We start from the raw sequence: 19,444 nt of genomic DNA, 5'->3' as shown, positions 1-19,444 counted from the left end.
ATTACACATAAACTAGTATGAGTATCTGGAAACTGGTTCAAATCTGTGACACAACAGAAGTTCAGTGCACATCAACCACTTTCAAAATGACTGGAACTGGCTTAAGATAAACCTGGGTGGATGTAGTATCAGACGCAACTTAGGTTAAATCAGCTTATTGAACTTCCGTTCCAGATCCCCTCCAGATTCAAACTGTCTGCTCCAGGAGGAGGGCTTTAGCACCATGTGGCTTCTGGTCTGGGCTGCTGCGGGCATGTGGCTGTATTTCTGGAATCAAAAGTAAATGTCTGTTCACTTGCTTATTGGTTCGATCTAACCTGTGAAGACTGAATTAATTTAATTCAGCCTTGGGCTTTTTGACTATCTGTACTTAGCCCTGATGTACAGCATACTAGTTTGTGAGAAGATAATACTAGTTTGTGAGAAGATAAGACCATGTTTAGTACTTTTAGCTTGTTCTAAAATGTGTCCAAGCCCACAAGATATGTCTATGCCATGTCCCTGCATTTCCAGAAGGGCCTCTCTCATGAACACGCTGTCTATGTGGTCCCACCTGCACATACTAAACCTGGAAATGAAGTGAAACCATTCTGTGGGTGCCCCTTGCAGTCAGCCTCAAATCTCTGCATTCAGCATGGTTGGCAGCAGCCATCTGGGTGCCCCCAAAGCAGTTTTGCTGATGACTGGAAATATTAGTAAAAAAATCCAGCTGTTTCTCTCTGTTTTCCCTCACTATAACAAAGAAAAAAAGGACTCTCTCCATCCTGCTGTCACTGACTGTAACCTCACTTCAGCCATCTTCTTGTCCTACCTTGCCTGAGCTGCTCACTGTGCTTCTGTTTTCCTTCCATGCTTCATATCTGTGTTCCTTATCCTCTGGCCTACCTCTCTTCTTCCCCTTTATGTCTCATCAAATCCTGCCTCCTCCAACATTCCCCTGCTTTCTGCTCCTGACTGTCCCAGAACTGAAGTCTGAGAAGCATGCCTCTTCTCCATGTGCCTCACCTCAAAAATCACCTCTCACCTCCAGCCCTTACTTTGTGTGCTTGTTAGCATTTTCTTACCTGCATACCAAGCCTCCCACCTTTGACTCAGCCTGGCTATAGTAGCCCAACCTGGAGTAAGCTGGAAGCAGGGCAGTTGACCTTAATAAAACTTTTTTAAATGTTACACTGTGTATACATGAATAGAGCTCTGTATAAGCATGGCTCAGGGGAAAGCACAAGGGAAAGGAAACCAGATACTATGTCTTGCCACTTCAGGGCACATGCTTTTCAGAACAGAGTATTTCACCACCCAGGTGCAAAACATAGGGAGTCAGAACGAAGGCTATTATTTTTTGCCTGGCACAAAAAAAGAGCCAAAGGCAAACAAAGAATGAGCTGCTTCAGTTGGAGGATAAAACAAACAGTCCTTAATTCATGAAATTTCTTGTGTGAGAGATGGCCAGTTCCCAGTCCCCCCTTGATACCAGATTGGGCCTTTGCCCAGGAGATTGCTGACACTGTTTCTTCCATCGTCTGGGAGGAGAGAGAGACAAGGCTTCCTCTTTTACCATTTTTCTTCATGTCCCTGCTTCACTGATCCTTTAAGTTAACCCCTTCTGTACCTCACTTAGCAGAGACACACACATAAGGCAGAACACCTGTCCAACTCCAAGATCTTTATATTAGGTCCTGGCAATTCTCTTTGACTAGGTGTTTTACCTTAGCAAGGGCAGCAAGCAAACCAAGTCTACCAGCCATTTGATGATGATGAGCCAGGAATGTTAGGAAAAAAATCTCAATAAATATCACTAGTAACAATAGTATAATTTTTAAATTAAATTTTGGTGTTTTTCTGACAAGACTTCCATGGTATTCTCTGCTGGCATAAAATGCGGCAAGTTATGTTTCATGGGAACCCTTCGTTTTTTTGGTTAAGGGAAGTTAACTATCAGGCTTGATATGGGAAAATAGTTTCACCTTTAACTATGAAGTGGTTCCCCCTTCTGAATAATAAGGTACTCTGTACTGCCGTCAAGGTATATGTAGTAGGCAGTGGGATGATTGACAACTGATGGAAGACAATGTGGTAAGGAACAGGCGCTTAGTGTCCTTGTGCTTTGACAAGATTTTTCTTTTGGCTGCTGTTTGTCATTGTTGGATAGCAACACACTTCCCTTCCAGTGGACCTTTCTGAACTCTGCTGTCTTTGAACAACACAGATATTGCAAAAGAAACCATTTACCAGCCAGTAATTACAAGCCACCCCTCATGTAAAGGTAAACGGTAATGAGGAATGTGCAAAGAATGGCTGGCACTGTCAAAAGAAAAGAGCTGCTTGTAAAACGTAAAGCCATACAGAATGCCTTATAGACTTATCCTGCAGTAACTGTATCAATTAACCATGCTAAAAGCTCTAACTCAGATGGGCACTGCACACAGCATGTCTGCCAGTGTTTTATTATCAAGTCCATTATGATGAGTTCTTGTCCTAGACAAAGGGAGAACAGAAAAAGAATTCAGGCTGACAAATTAGACTTGAAATCAGTTTCATTTACATAACGACTGGAAGTTCATTAATAACAGAGTTTTAATTATTCATGCTCTTGTTTCACTAGATACAGCAGTTTTCCCCCTGCTGTGCTGGATGTCTGGATTAGCTAAAATGAACCATAGCAAACTGATAGACTGCCCAGATTTCTTAGATTCTTTTCTGCTTTCAAAGTACCAAGGGCAGGGGGGAGGGGGGGGGCGGGGAGAAGGAAGAGAAAAAGCAGTTTCTTTCAGCCAACTTTACAGCATGCTTAAGGAGGCATTTTAATTTTGCATTCGTTGGGAACTTTCATCTGAATTGGGATCTCAGCCTTAAAAATCAATTCATTTGAAAAGTTTTTAAAGCCAGTGAATGCAATTTTTATATTTATTTGTCGATTTCTAATTCCTTATAGTGCTATAGTATAGTACTGAGATCAGATTACATCAGTAGCATGAATGCTACCCCCATTTGAGCGTAGAACATCTCTGGAGGAGTAAAGTGTATCTCATTCTTCGCTAAGTTCTTTCTTATAAACTATATTAAAATATCATTTCCTAACTCCTGTTTCCTCCTCCTCCTTTTTTCCTGGAGCTACCTGCCTAATGCTGACTGTGAGGTCAGCACCACAAAAGGAAACAGAGCCAAATGAAAAAGGAGGATAGTGTGTGTGTATCTATCTATCTATCTATCTACACACACACACCCACCTGCCCCATTACTATATATATATATATATATATATATATATATAAACAAGAGTGTGTAAATAATGAACAGGAAGCTTTACCTTATGGGGTTGAATTTTTGCTATGACTAAGTAGGATGAGTAGCTCTCATTGACTTCAATGCATCCTGCAGTGAAAGAATATGGCCCATGGATTTTCCATGACTATTTGTTATTCATTAAAACTCAAGGGCCCTACTCCCCCACTGCAGGACACATGTAATTCCCATTGATTTCATATCCTGCAGCACAACTGGGCCTCCTTGAATCACAGCTACGTGTCATGGCACTCAAAACATTGGCTGGTGCACAAATTGGGGAAAGAAGGGGGGATATTTAATAGCTATATGATAAGGTATACTTAAAGAAAACCCCTTCTTTTACCAAAGCAGTTTTAACTAAGATGCAAGATCATATAGTTTTCCAAAAAAAATTCTCAAAAACAGAAACACTGGAAATATAATAAAAGTCCTTTCTGCAGAACAGAAAACAAATAAGTTCTCTCTTGAGCTTTTACTGCTCATGGGTAATTTGTTTGCTTTGTTCTGCAAACATTATTTTGTTCTGTGTTCATTTCCTAACACCCCCCACCTCTCCCCTCAATATGACAATATAGCTAGAAGAAAATAGTGAGGAAGATTTTATGTGGATGGAAAGGAGGAGTTCCAAGGAAGACATCTGGATCATGTTTGCTCTGGTACTTCTTTCCAGAGTCCCTCCCTATTAGGTTGCTGCTGCAGGCAAACAGGAGGGGTTTTCCTTTGCTTATATTTGATTTCCAGGTGCAACTATGCACTCATCTAAATCTTGTCCATATGCTGCCACACATCTGCATAAGTCTTCTAGTTTTGTTTATAAACCAGCCATGTATTGCACACCTGACTTGTGCATTATGTCCACAATAAAAATCATGGAGTATTGCCTCGTTCTTTAAAAGGAATCCAGTTCCAAAGAGAGAAAAGGAGGCTCTATGGTAAAATACAAAGCTGGGACTCAGGAGACTTTGATTCTGTTCCTGGTTCTGTCACAGACTTGCTATTTGACATGAGGCAAATAACTTCAGGCCAGACTGTAAACATCTTTTTCAATCTGGTGTTAGCTCTTTGCAAAAGTTGTCTTGCAGAGGCAGGAAAAATGCTGAGTTACCAATCACTCACCAAGGTTAATCAGACTTTCAAAACCTGGCCCTTTGTTTCCCCTCAGTTTTCACCACAGAAAAAATTGGGGTGATATTTCTCTGTCTAATAAGAGGAAGTAATTTATTAAGGCACTCAGATAACATAGCAATAAGAACCTCAGAAATTCCAAGCAAACAATACTTGAAATTTGTGTTTCAGAAAATTATGAGCGGCTGATGTAGATAATTTCCAACCACCACAAACATACTAAAGAAGAATGGGGATATATAGTTCCATTAGATGAGCTTACCTATCAACCCACTAAAGCCATTTAACCAGGTGAATATGCACTTGGACCCATACTTTTTATCCAACAGCTTATGGCAATGGGAGAAATACACACTGCTTCTTTTCAACTAAAGAGGATATTTGGGCAGAGAGGAATAGGCATGTCATGTAAAAAAGTTGATTTTAATGTCTAAATTATCTCAGTTTTCCATGTTCGCAGTCCTGTTTCTTGAGGTCTTTCCTACTCTCACTAGGTAATTTTCAGTTGCAAACTAAAGTTTTCCCTTTAGCCTCAGTGAGGGAATCTTCAGGTAGGTGTAGTGCAGAAGATTAAGACTACATTAAGATTAAGTCTGAAATGTTCTGCTACCAATTAGCCCTCTTGTATTTCTGTAAGCCTTGAATTTTTGATGCGATCAATGACACCAAGTGGAGCCATCTTCTGTGGAGTGGTTATTAAAGATATAAAAATCAATACAAAGATGATACTTGGAAATCTATATCACAAGATAATGAATCACCATGAGAGCCGGCTAAGAAGGAATATCAGCAAACCAAACAGAAGGTTTGTGCATAACAAATTATTTGATGCCAGTAGAATTTAAGCTAAATTTTGCATGAGACAGAAGTCTTCAGGCAACACTTATGATACATTTGCATGGCAAGGTTTTAATGAGATGAAGACACAAGACCAACCATGCACAGGGCTTTGTGTGCATTAGAGAGAGAGACTGAGGGAGAGAGAGAAGACCGAGACATATGGGATTAAGATAATAATGCCATAATTTAACTTTAATGACAAAACAGCATCAAAAACTTTCTCTGTCAGTAATCCTCATTCAATTTCTTTTAAATGAAACATTATTTGCCTGCACCTTAAGTGTTGATTGTTATTGGAGTTGTGTATTGGAGCTACACAGGATACTCCAAATTTAATTTGAACGAGGAATTGATTTAGTTGCCTTCAAAGCAATGTTTTTCCTTTCCAAAATTGAACTAGTGCATGACTTCGCAAGTTCATTTATGTTTACTACTTGACACAATTGTATGTGGTATTACAGCATTTAAGGTCTTACCCTGCCTTATCACACACAAAGCCAGAATTAGCAAAACAAATACAGTAAACTATCTGGTAACTGGTACCTTACAAGCTGGCACGCTCTGTTAACTGGCATGCCGGCTTGTAAGGAAAAGTGAAACCGGAAGTGCCTACTGCGGCACTTCCCGTTTCTCCAAGCCCCCATGGCCTGGGGCAAAACAGCCTATGCTGCTGAGCCCCCATGGCCCAGAGGCATAACAAACTGTGCGGGGTTGTGCGGGACCTGTCTCCCTGTCCCACGGGGTTTGCAGGGCCCGCAGGAGGGGCAGCAATGCTGTAGGAGGGGTGGGAGGGGCGGAGGGACTTGACGGAAGAAGTGGCAGCCGGGGCCAGTCAATTAACCAGCATATTTTGTTATCTGGCATCCCCCATTCCCAGGGGATGCTGGATAACAGAGCTTTTACTGTACTTCTTTGTGTTATTTCTTTGCTTTCCAGGGTAATATTCTCCTCCCTGAAAGGCACTGATCTCAGGCTACCTATACACATGCTCAGGGTGGAGGTATTTTAATTGAAGCAGTTCCTTGACCGCCACTATAATTAAAATGGCTCACTGTCACATGTATTAAGTCCCCGTGTGCATAGGCACTGACTTTGGTTTTTGCTGGTAGGTGCTTTCTTTCTTTCTTTTTTTCTTTTGCATTCCCATGCTGAGCCCAGTGCATGGCCAGAAGAGGCAGCACATTACTTCAATTTGGCTTGCCTGACACGGCTCATGGGTGCTTAGCACCTGCGAATTTTTTTGATAGGTGCTTGAGCCCTGGAGCACCCACAGAGTTGGTGCCTATGCCTGTGTGTTTAAAAATGGCTCTGGGATGCTTTATCTAAACCTCATTCAATGAGGTTTGTATATAGCTGCCCCCATGGCCATTTTAAAACACGTGGGAGCTTAGTACATGTGGCAGTGAGGTGACGCCAGCGCGTTCTAAATAGAACGTGTTCTAATTAGAACATGAGCAAACGTGTATAGGCAGACAAAGCTGCTCAGCTGCTCAGTTCAGGTCTGCTATGTAACAAACACCTTCACTTTGAACTTCTGATATATGAAGGTATATCCATTGGAAGGATCTTAAAAGTATATCAGTAAAATTAAAACTCACAATAACTTCGCATGATAGGTAAGAATTATGCCTAATCTGGGACACTGAGCCATGTAACAAGCAATGTTGTCCAGGAGATATGGCATCGGACAGGGATCCAGGAGGCACAGATTCTACTTCTGGTTCTACTTTTTTACTTGCAGCAAGTTACATTGTAGCTCTGTTTCTCCTAATGCTGGTTGTCTATCATGTCTGTTTAGAAAGACATAGAAGCCCTTGGCAGAACGCTTTAACCTCTCTGGACGTTCCAGCAACCTCAGAGTAGCTGTTCTTAAACAACCAGCAGGAATGCAAAATTGTAGAACAGCAAGAAATCATCTGCAAGCATAGGCAGATCCAGGATTTTGCTAAGACACAGATTTTGCAGGAACAGTGATTGGTGCCACAGGTGTGGTTGTACTTCCTGTTTTCAGCCCCATCCCCAACTGGGGTGGGGAGACCATGGTGCAGGAGCAGCAGCTGGGGTCATTTTTTTTAAGTCTCTGAATTAGGTAAGAAATCTGCTCTCCCCACCCCCTACCTTCCCCCCTGTGATCAGTGATGTGTCCCCCTGCCCTTCCATTCCACTCCATTTCCCACTCTCCCACCCACCACTGCCTCTGTCCCCACCTGACACAGGTGCAGGGGGAGCTCCAGAGTCTCTCTTGCCCTATTTCAGCTGGGCTGAGTAGCAATCCAGGCTCAGAGGAGGACAGCAGCAGTGGGCAGGTTTCTCTACTGCACCTGCCCCTAGGCTGACAGGAAAACTCTGCAGGGTGGGAAGGGACAGCCCTCAGCTCCCTATGCAGCCTGACCAGAGCAGGGCAGGAGTAACTCTGGAGCTCCCCCTGCCCCCTCATCAGCTTGGTGCAGTGGGAGTGGTGTGCAGGGGAGGAGATGTTAGCAGGGGTGGGGAAGTGCTGCTGAACATGGGGGAGAAAGAGGGTGGATTTTTATCTGCTTTGGGGACTTAACAAAAAGTTTCCAACTGCTGTTCCTACAGGATCTGAAAGGGAGATTTGACCACTCCACTGCACGTCCTTTGTGTCTTCCCCTGATCAAAGAGTGGACTGTGTAAAATGTGGCCTCAGCAGAGACTCTAGATTTATATCCCATTACCTGGACTAGCTTTTATAACCCTTATGTCCCTCAGTGGGCGAACTGCTTTGTCTATCCCTTTTTGATATCTTCGTTTGCCTCTCTCAGCAGTGCCCCTCCCCTTACCCTTTTCTCCCCCTTTCTGTTTCCTTTATAATTAAAATACTTTATTCCTTTCTATTTCATAGTCCTACTGTCTGCAAGTTCATTCATAGCATCTGACAAAGTAGGCTTCCACTTATAAAAGTTTAAAAAATTTTGTGAACCAGGTAGTCCTTAACATGCTATCCTGCCCTGCCTTCTACTTGTCGATTTAGAAAGCAGTATGTCCATGGAAGGGACCTATCTGGTGCTTGTACAGTATTCGCACATTAAGGAACTGGTCTCAGTTGTAGCCTCTGAAGTAATACAAATAAAAATATGATTAAGTGACATGCTGAAGATCACCAGAGAAGTCTGAAAGAGCTAGCCTGGAAATGACATCTGAGAACACCAATTCCTATACTCTAGTCACGAGACCATGCTTTCCTTGTAAGTTCAAGGAGCCATAACTCCTCAATCTTTTTCTGTGGTATAGATACGTGCAAACACTCTTCATATATTGCTTTTTAACAGTATATATTGCTTTCCTTTTTAGGGCTATTCAGTTTTATTCAGCAGGATTAGGACACTTACTTTTAGCAGTTGCATTGTGGTACAACAGTCATAAATGCATCTATTTCCTTGTTTCTCCTAGATATACATAGCTTTCACATTTGCAGCTGCTGAGTAGCACCTCTCACAGATAATCATACTCACAATCACAGCTTATTGTGCTTTTAAACAGGACGCTAAACACAAGGCTAGTATTCTTTGTTAATCAGTAACTCTCTGTTGATTTACAGATAGGCTTCTGAGGGGGTTTTTTGTAATCTCTCACCTATGCCAGCACAACAAACCAAAGAGAACAAAACAAGAAGGAGTTGGCCCATCATCTGACAAACACAGTTAAAACTCTTGGGGGATTTACATCAGCTGAGAATCTGGCCTAATTACCTTTTGTCCTGCGCCTAAGGTTAGGCATGAAACATACTGTTTACCCCGTTGCTGTGCATTAGAGCTTGGTGGCAGCACTGGTGGCTTATTAGTAAGTCAACCAATTTTTGGTGGTATCCTTGTGACTTTTTTTAGATTCCTGTATATCAAAGACGTTATTTAAAGGCCAATAGAGCCCTGACACACCTTGTGTAGTTTTAACTAGTCATTATGGTTTTTACTTAACTTGTTTTCCTCCCTCCTTACCCCCTGAGGCTTTGAAGGCAAACGAAGCATTCAGTAGCACAAAACAAGGAGAGTTAGAACAGCTTTCCATATAGTAAAAAATCCAAAAACCAAAACAGGCCTCTTGCCAGCATCATTTCTCACATGCCACCAAATGTCTTCACTGCAGTTTAAATTGTTCAGCCTCATGATTGTTCTGACACCTCTTTGTTGTTCCTTTTAAGTGCAGATACCTGGGTGGCATTGCTATAAATGAAGCAGTGGTGTTCAGACTGCATTCAGTGACAAATAGAGATTCTTCTCCTTCATCTGCATCTGTACAATTTACATCTAATATAGGCACAGGAGTAGAGCTTTTGCAGCCTCTCAGTGGTTGCAGAAGGGCAAAGAGATCCCCCTAAAGAACAGTGGTTAGGCTGATCTTTAAAGGCTTCAAAAAGGCAGCCCATCCAGCATTGCTTACTCAAGGGTGGAAAGAGAGATGGGGAGGGGAAGGAGCTGGTATTGTAAAAGTTTTGAAGGATACCACTACAATGTGTGAAGAGAGTTCTGTGAGTGATCCCAGTCCTATGATATCCACCAGCAAATACAAGACGCTGCCTTTGAATTGGTAATGAATATTCAAAGGGCCCTAGTGTGGATTGCTCAGTTAGCATTAATTTTTTCCTATGCATAGCTCCAAAGGGGCCTACACATGCTTTGTGTCATATTTTGCCTTTTGGGTGTCAGAAATAGGTGGCTGAATGCATTCCTACCTGTGAAATTCACATTATTCCTTTCATAGCACCTCTGGGAAAGAGTGCATTGAGAACCGGATCTGTTCTCTCACTTAATTCCCTATTACCAAGCAAAGTGCTTGAGAATATTGTAACAAGGGGCTTCCTCAAAAACTGTATACATTGGCCTGTGTTAAACCCCAGGTACCAGAGCATGTGTTCACACAAGGAGATAAAGTAAGGCACAGGGGAGATCTCTGTTTGCTTTCCCTTTGCTTCAGACAAGGAAGGAAGCAATAGCACTGGACAAATATGTACACATTCAGTCTACGCTACCAAGTTTTAAAAGGCAGCGCTTAAGTGGTGTGGGGAGAACTTTGAGAACACTCAAAAAAATTTCCTCCCCAGTAGCAGAATCACATCACTTATGCTGAGTGAAGTGAGGCTTCTGCTGCAATCCAGCAGCTGGTGCCTTCCCAGAGTACATTTCACACTCTGGTGGCATAGCTGCTACAGTGGAACCACATGGAGCTGCCAGAAGCACATGGATATATGCATGCGACTGCATGATGATAGCCACCATCTGCCACCAAAACTTCTGGTGGCAGAGTCAGGATACACAGACAAGACTGGAAATGTCCATAATTTCTTCCCGAAGAACACTCTGATTATTCTGACAACGTGGCACAGCATTAATGTCTCCTTGGAAGGAGGTTACCATAGGGAACCAGGTACTTTTTCCCTGTTTCTCATGAAAATGTCTTGAATGTACCTGTGCTCCTTGGTAAGACCCCAGAAGATGAAATCGAGCCAGAATATTTAACTCTATTTTGAGCAGGAAGGCTCAGTATGTGAAAGTAGAGTGGCAAGATCAATGGGACGTTGATCCCTGATACTTCCGAATTGCAAATAATAAAAATGGCAATGTCCAGAGCAATGATTGCACTAGGGGAAGATGGCAGATATTTGAATGTATTCTATTAAACTGTGCAACTATGTCTATTTCTATATAATCTCTCAATGGGCTAAGGTTCCAGTGTACAATTACAGTTATGTGGAATTACAGCTGTGTAACGTGGTGCATAAAATCTCTATCCTTTCTCTCATCTGACATTACTGTTGTAATATTTGTTCAAAAGGTGAATAGCAATAGTTCCCATGTTTTACTTTGTTGTGTCTTTCAGGAACCAGAAAAGCCAAATCAAAGCAGGAGAAGGAACTCACTGTACTAAGCCACCCTGCTGATCAAATAAAATAATAAGTTATCATATGCTTTATCTCAGTGACAGTGCTATTGGATTATATTATTGTATCTTGTTTTACTAGCAAAGCATAATTGTATATGACTCTCCATGGACCATCAGAACAGACAAAGAATGTTAGGAGGGAGTGGGAAGTTAGGGGGAAAGCTAGTCTGTGGAACGATTTTTTCATTCTGGCCAGCAGAAATACCATTAGCATTAAGTGTGATGTCTCAAACACCATAACAAGTGCAACATGCTTGCATACACTCTATTTAGAAAAGAGACAGTAAATCACATTGTTACAAATACAATTGAAGCCTGAATTCTCTCCCCTTTCAAAAACAGCCCACTCCTTATTGTCCTGTTACATCATACCTAAAATGAACATGTAAACTCTTCAGAACATTTTGGGTGGGGAGGAGGCATTTTTTGATAATCATGATCAGGGTAGCAACAACAAAACATTTCTTTTTCTATTATTAATGCAATTTGTTAACCCCCCCCCCCAACCCAAGAAACAAACCTCTAAACATAGAAGCTACTTTTTCTTTTTTTAAAGCAGTATGTTAAAGAATTTTGGGCTTGTGGATAAAAATAAAACAAAATCAAATCTTAATGTTTTAAACCTCTAGCAACCCAGGAAAGGTACTAATGTTGTTGGTGGTTCATATTTCAACACCAAACCTGTGCTGAATTGCTATCAGACATGCCTCTACTGTTTTAGCTGGATTTGAGACAGTGAACTACAAGTAAAAAGTTCAGTACCTTAACTTCCCAAACTAGGGGAGGCCAACCTTTTTTGACAGAAATGCCACAAATTAGCCTTGTACCCTCCCTGGGCACATCTACACATGCGATGAGTGCACATGGATAAAGTTAGAGACATAGTATTAGAAATAAGGTCATCGAATTAGACTGCTGGTGAAAAACCTGAAGGACTGGTGGAGAGAGACTTTCAAATAAAGCAACAAAGAGAATCTTAATAGGAATTGGGTAATCTCATGTGCCAAAAAAAGGTAAGTATCGAAAAAATAACGTAAGCAGAAAGATAACTAGTTGGCAAGTCCTGGAGAATAAAGCACAGTAGCCAGCTAAGCTGGATCATCCAGGTCAGACTGGAAGGAAGGGAATGGTTCATTAGGAAGCCCTGCAAAGCTTTTCAGTCCTACATGACACCCTTTTCAGCCCTTTGATTCCAGATGCCAAACCCCACTGGTCTCCTCTCAAAAGCAGCATATTTTTAATTGCTACCCTTGCTGTAAAAGTGGTGCCAGCAGTCACCTCACACTTCCTCTTCACACCACCTGGTATTGGCATACTTCTTTCCAGCTGGCATAGCACTTGGACTTTATTTTTCTTTGTGGCTCTTTTGTAAAGGGTACAATGTTGTGTATTGTCTCCTTGATTCCATCTAAATGCTTAATGGTAGCATGTCACATCGCAGTATGGAGATCTGAGTCGGGGAGCCTATAGTAGCTAAGCTAGGTTGAAGGGGAAGAACTGCAGTAAGTTGAAAAAGAAAGAAATAATTGAGCTCCAGCTAATAAAGAAATGACACTGATGGAGTCTACAGAATGCCAGGCCCGTCCCTATTTGGCAAGAGAAACTTTGAAGAGTGAATACAAGGAAGGAGCAAGAAAGCAAAAAGAAGGCTCCATAATATGACTTAGAATATTTTATCAGTCACTTACTCAAGATGAAACCCCATAGTCCTCTGGCCTAGGCGGGGAGATGTTTCAGGAGCTGCATTTTGCCACCTGAAGAAAACAAAATGAGTTTATTAGTATATTTTAAGTGCAAACAAAGGAACATTAACAAGGTTTAAAATACACAAGCTAAGCTCAATCACATCCCCAGCCAGAGCTCAATTTATATTTATCTGACAGAGGGAAAGATGTGGGGGACTTCACTTCCTTGGCTAGTGAACCCTGAGGAATGCCAGAATGGCCGTGTAGAGAAAAAAGGAGAAGAAGATGGCTGAGCGATTCCAGAAGCGGAGTGGGTGGCTGAGAGCAGGTGGAGAGCCGTGTAACCCCACCTGGCAGAAGGAGGGGGTTAATAAAAAAAAAATCAATTTGCAATCATCTGTAATTAGTTAGTTGTAGAGCCTATTGCTGCCACCTGCTTGGATTGATCGGGAAAATTATAGTTAGCCACTGCAAAGTAACTATGCATAAAAAATAAATTATTTTTCCTCATCTTGAAGGAAGGTTGCTGTCTCTGGAGCTTGAAGGAAGATGCTGGGGGGAATTGTTCAGCCATCTGGTCCTTCCAGAGATCCATTGTTATGGTCTGTAAGTCTTGGCTTTCTTTCATTTCTTATTCCTGAAGTGGCATTTGCTCCTCTGATTGGAGCAGACTTTCAGTGTGCTAAGGCAAGATTCTGGCCTCTCATTTCATGCCTCTGGTTGGTTGGTTACATTTTCTGAAATACATTTTTGGTGTCATTTATATTTCAAACACGTTGACCAATGGCTAGCTGCAGGTACATTTGACATGAGTTTAGCTATTGGTTGGATTAAAAACTCTCTGGTGCTGTCAAACTCTCCACCATCTACTGCTATGTTCACCTTTAAGCAGTTTCCACTTGGCAGCAAAGAAATATTTTCAAACAACGGTTTAAGCATACACGATCTGCTCAAAAGCATTTTTTGAATAGAAAAAGTCAAGTTAGGGGGAAAAACAGAAACGTGTCACTAGCAACAGGACATCCAAAACATTCTCAACCAAACAAACCTGAGAACGTAGTGTTTGCTACGAAGTGGTGCAAAACTGGAGACCTATTAAGTTAAATATCTTCCAGAAAGAAAGAATAACAGGGAATAGCGAACCAGCTTTCTTTCAGGAAACTCACATCCAGAGTAATAAGTGCAGCCCGGTAGACAAGGCACAGACGTCAAAGAGACAACACTTGAAATATCTCCGTTCTGCCACCAATTTACCCTGGGTTGTCTATATACCATGGCAGTGATGGTTAGAAATCTCACTACCCTCAAGCATGCTCTGCCCATGCTTTGCCCACCCTTAGGATGCCTGTAAGTATGCTGGTAGACCCACTCTGAACACATCTTCAGTAGCTACTATTAGCTGGGAATGAGACCAGGGCAGTCAGACTGACCATCTTCTGGGTCTGAAGCATATTTGTAGGCACAAGTGATAAGGTTTTCTCAAGTGTACCCAGGCTGCACTTACCACCACCACTGTGCAGATAAGTGCTTGTGGCCTTGACTAAGAGATTTAATTTTCCTCAGTCTCTGCTCTGAGATAGGTAAAATGGAGCACTTCCTCTCCAAAGTGCTTTGTGATCCTTATTCTTATTCCTGAGTATGCAGTGTAGTTTTAAAAAATAAACGCTGAGTGTTTCAGGTAAACGAGGAGAATATTTGCAGCTGGAACTGAAATTTGTTTCCAACTGAACAGCAGCAGCAATGGCATTTTATTTACTTAATCACTCTTAATAATGCTTCTGTATTAGGCAGTCCTGAGAGTGACTCATTTTCTAACACATTTACCGGTGCAGGGAAAGGGGAGTTGAAATGCAGCTGAGATGCATCAGCAGTGTAAGTTTCATTGTATCATAATGTGGTAAATGCTGCCCTCTGGCTCAGGTTGGCAATGGTCAGTTATTTAAAAATGGGTTATTTTGTAATTACATGTGTGAGGGTGGGAGGAAAAGTGAGAGTCAAACAGCTTTCAGTACTCTTTCAAACATTTTAATTAAAAAGGCTAACTGATCAAAGCCTACCAAGTCAGAAAACACATTCCCATAGATTCAAGGTAGAAAACATATTACAATTATGTTTTTAAAATATACACAACAGAAGGGGAACTACTCATTTGAACGTAGCTTTATCTTGAACAGGATGCATAAAAGAGTCATGTCAGTATTAAGTTCATAGGCCCAGAGAGGCTGGTTTATCTTACATGTTTTTTTGAGATTCCAGAATACATACAGCATATTTCTGTATATCCTTGTACAGTTAGAGACAGTAGATAATGACAAGGTAAAGTTGTGACCAAGGGAAGATAAAGTCTATTCTGTAACACCCCTGCACTGACAGCTACCACTACTGAGGTGTGGATGTCTGGGGCTTACAAACAGCATCTTTTCAAAATAGTAAAGATTAAACTGTCATTGTTCTGCTCTAGAAATCACCATAGCCCATTTGAGTTTATTTCGATGAACACTGAAAAGGTCTTGGGGAAAGGAGAATATGTTTTTTTGTTTATCCTCATAGTTCTGGAAATTGTGGTGCTTCTTTCTCCGTAAAACATGGGCCTGCTTGTCTTTTGTCCTGCCCCTTGTGCAGCCACTTATATCACAGCAAAGCACTACCATTCTGATATGGGCATGTTTTACACGTACTTTACACTTACGAAAATGACCATACATATGGTTTGAGACAATGGAAAATTCAGCTTTAACTCCCCAAAGCTCATCATCTTGGAATACAGAGGAAGATAGACTTCTCTCAGGATGATGAATATCATGGTCTGAACACAGAAATGTTCTTCTGGGATTGTTTTATATTGGGTACGATATAGTTCTTTCTCTGCAACTCAAGAGAAATGGAATTCTCCTGAATTTTTCTATTTACTTCAAGAAAAAAAGTTTGGAGCAGATCTGAAGGGGGAAAAAAATCTCAGAATCAAATTGCAGCTAGGAACAAGTAATTGATAGGGTTTTAGTTAACTGACTTAATAGTAATTTAAAAAGAACAACTTGAACAGATGAAAAGAACAAAGAAATCCAACCCAAAGATTCATGGGCTGGATTTTTGGAGGCTGTGATTGCAATATTTAGATTCAATAGAGCTGGTGGGATCTAGTAAGGTAAACTCAGAAATGAAATACCCTATGAAACCTCATAATGTCCTTCCAGCTACACCTAACGTACCAGTTTTTGGTCAGAAAAAGAACAGAAAATGTGAAAATGAAGGCAAACTGCAAATCTTTCCGCATAAACTTCTGTCTTTATGAACAAAGGCAAATGTTACACTTATCCCATAATGTTGTATATGAAAGGAGATATAAAAGCTTTTGCATGTATTACTATAAAATAACCTCTACCATAACTAATTCTTAACAGCGCACTCTGAATAAAGAGAAAAACCATTCAAGTTGACTTGAATTTAGGGAATGTATTAAGCCTTGACCTGTGTAGCAAGAGAGATAGACATAACCTTCACTTCACCAACCAAAGGTCTTATCCTGGATCTATCCACATCTTCTGTTGCATGAGACACTAAGTCCCAGATAAATGAAGATATTTAGATGGTGGCTTGATTACTGAAATCAAGACCTTACAGAAGTGGGCAAAATGGTAGATCCCTGGTCGGCAGCTGGACTCCATTTCCCAGGAACCCCTGCTCGTGCGGCTCCTGGCCAGTCTTCTTGGAGACCCCAGGAGTGGTGGGCCTGTGACTGCATAGGGCTCTGCCTCAGCCCTGGATTTGGTCTCGGCTCCATGCTGTCATGGTCCTGTGCTCCCAGGATCTCCATGGGCCAGGAGTAGTTCAGGCAGGCTGCACAGCTAGGAGGGGAACTGTGCCCAAGGCAGGGTCCAGGATCTTGCAGTGGTGGCAGCATGGGGCTGGAGCTGGGGCAGAGCTGCGATTCGCTGCCCTTGCCTGTGGCAGGAGATCGTGGCTCTGTCCCAGCGCCCACCCCATGTTATCACTGTCCTAAGATCCTGGCATCTTTATGGCCCCACGCCCCCGTCTTACTGCTGGCCATGGCCCTATCTCAGCCACCCAGCCATGTGCCCTGCCCATGTGGGTTCCACCTCTGGTAGTGGGTGCAGTGGGCGGTGGGAGCCAGAAGGAGCTGCTGCTAGGAAATGGGCCAGACAACGTTGTGGGCCTGATCCAGCCCATGGGCCAGACTTTGCCACCCCTGCAGAAGCTAATCTGGATCCTGACCCATGCGCAGGTTCTGAGGCAGTCATGTGATTAGGGATGATGGGAAGATGAGACTTTATTTCCAAGCACTTTTAAGGTGTTGCAATTTGGTTTTGCTTTTTTTTTTGCCAAAAAACAAAAATGTGTCTAAGTACTGTATTTACTTACATACTTCATGTACCTTTCCCCCCAAAAAATACAGCTGTTCAACTGAGGTGCATAACTAAAATGAGTAAGCTGATTTTTTTGGCCAGAACTTCACTGCATATGGGCACAGAAAGATAAAGACCTTTTGCTACAAGATGACTGTCAGCTTCTCTGTACCTGCCAGAAAGCAGAATGGTTTGCCATCCAGTGTTAACATTTTCACAGCTACTTTCAAGTTCAGACCCGCTTTTGCCAAGTTTTATCCCATAATGAGGGCATGTGGCACTTACCACATTACTATGTATCCGCCATACCCATGCTATGGAATAAAAATTGCCAAAAACTTGTGCCAATTCAAGAGCAGCTGTGAAAGGGTTAACACTGAACTGTGCTCCTTCTTGCTTCCTGGAAGGGGCAGAGAAGCTGGCAGTCACCTTTTAGCACAGTGTCTTCATGAAAAACCCAACTCTAGCCATGACTCTGGAAAAAATCTTTTTTTTTCTACATTCTGCCTTCCAAAAAACAAGAAACTGGGGTAGCAAGAAAAAAATATGATTTCTGGTACTGGATGGATTTGGAAAGGTTGGTATGTAGCTTGGAGATTCTGGCACGAGCCTATAGCATGGCTGATTCACAGCACAATCTATCACTCCAGGGCTCACTGCATTACAAAGAGCACAGACTTGAACCAAGTTACACAAATCTCAAGCTAGGGTTGTAATGACCTGTCTATAGAGTGGAAGAAACTCACTTTAAGTGTATTTTATGGAACATTTTGGAATGGATGAAACAGCATGTTGCAACCTGCTGAGCATATAATGCATTCCTAACTCCTCTTTTATATGAGGGCAGAATCACAGAGGGATAGGAAGAGAGGGGGAAAAAATCCCTTTACAAGACACATGTGGGTGCATGCATCTCTCTTTCCCACTCTTAAAATTACCCAGGAGTCACAGCAGCCTTATGGATGTGCCAGTTGACCCTGCTTCCTAAAAACAGCTTCCATAAATAAAGCAAGTCACCCCACTCTTTACAAGTTAGACTGAGCTTCTTCAGACATATAAGTCTGACACTACCATTTACATGCTCTAAAATGCTAGAAAAAAATCTGACCAAGCTGTTTGTTGTACAGGATGTGCCTCATTCTATTTTATAACTGACTCTATGGGTAAATACAGACATTTGGGGAGGTTAAGAAGAGGTTAGACTGCATTAAAATGTTCACAGTATCTAACTTAGTCCATCCATTTATGGACCTTATACTTAGGTCAGTAGTAAGGTCCATCTGTGTGAACTGTACAGAAGTTCAGGAAGGTTAGATCATTCTAAAAATGGCCAACCCGATCTAATTTAACCCTACCTCAAAGGTAGTCTTTGATCAAGTCTGGTGAGACTGATCTAACTGAAATTCTGTATGGTTTCCAGCACAGCCCTGGGACTGGGAAAGCCCAGCCACTAGCCCCAGCTCCAGGACTGCTGTTCCCCTTCCCCTTCACCCCACCCAGCTCTTTGTCCCACCCCCAGCTGAACAGTCCCCTCCCCCTACCCAGACCAGTCAGTCCTCTCCCAAGCCTGCCAAACCCTCCACAGAATCATACAAAATTAGGGTTGGAAGGGCCCTCAGGAGGTCAGCCAGTCCACCCCCTGCTCAAAGTGTCAGCTAGATCATCCCAGCCAGACTTTGTCTATCCATGTCTTAAAATTTTCAAGGATGGAGATTCCACAACCTGTCTGGTTAAATCATTCCAGTGCCTTAGTACCCTCTTTGTGAAAAAGTATTTCCTAATATTTAACCTAAACTTTCCTTGCTGCAACTTGAGACCATTGCTTGAGACCAAGAAGACCATTGCTTCTTGTTGTGTCATTTGCCATCACTAAGAACAGCCTAGCTCCATCCTTTTTGAAACCTCCCTTCAGGTAGTTGAAGGCTGCTATTAAATCCCCCTTCAGTCTTCTCCTCCCCTGACTAAATGAGTTGAGTTCTCTCAGCCTCTCGTCATACCCCATGTACCCCAGCCACCTAACCATTCTCACTGCTTTCCACTCAAACTTCCATTGAATTTCAATGTAAAATTGTTGTCTATGTACTGTTTTTGACTTTGACAATTCCCTGAACCCAAGGTATTTAGAAATATCTTTGACTTTACCACATTATGCTCTGCATTAAGGAACTGTTTGTGGCTCAGTTATTAAATTATTTCTGCTTTCTCTACTACTGTATGACTTAAAATCTGTCACTGTATGATTCAATC

The 19,444-nt window shown here is 42.0% G+C and overlaps 1 protein-coding gene across 7 annotated transcripts in view; it reads right to left on the bottom strand.

Annotated features, from left to right (window-relative positions):
* Positions 1-19,444, bottom strand: part of ADGRL2 (adhesion G protein-coupled receptor L2) — a 603,135-nt gene that overhangs the window by 475,158 nt on the left and 108,533 nt on the right. For all 7 annotated transcript variants that reach the window (XM_019501511.1, XM_019501512.1, XM_019501504.1 and 4 more), the window contains exon 2: positions 12,837-12,902. The gene's annotated coding sequence lies outside the window, so the exon portion shown is untranslated. The remainder of the gene's footprint in view (positions 1-12,836; positions 12,903-19,444) is intronic.

Source organism: Gavialis gangeticus, unplaced genomic scaffold, assembly GCF_001723915.1.
Source record: "Gavialis gangeticus isolate Ggan-Ray unplaced genomic scaffold, GavGan_comp1, whole genome shotgun sequence".
In the NCBI taxonomy this organism is placed as follows: domain Eukaryota; kingdom Metazoa; phylum Chordata; order Crocodylia; family Gavialidae; genus Gavialis; species Gavialis gangeticus.
The sequence above is the reverse complement of the archived record's forward strand: the minus strand, read 5'-3'. Positions and strand labels throughout refer to the sequence as shown.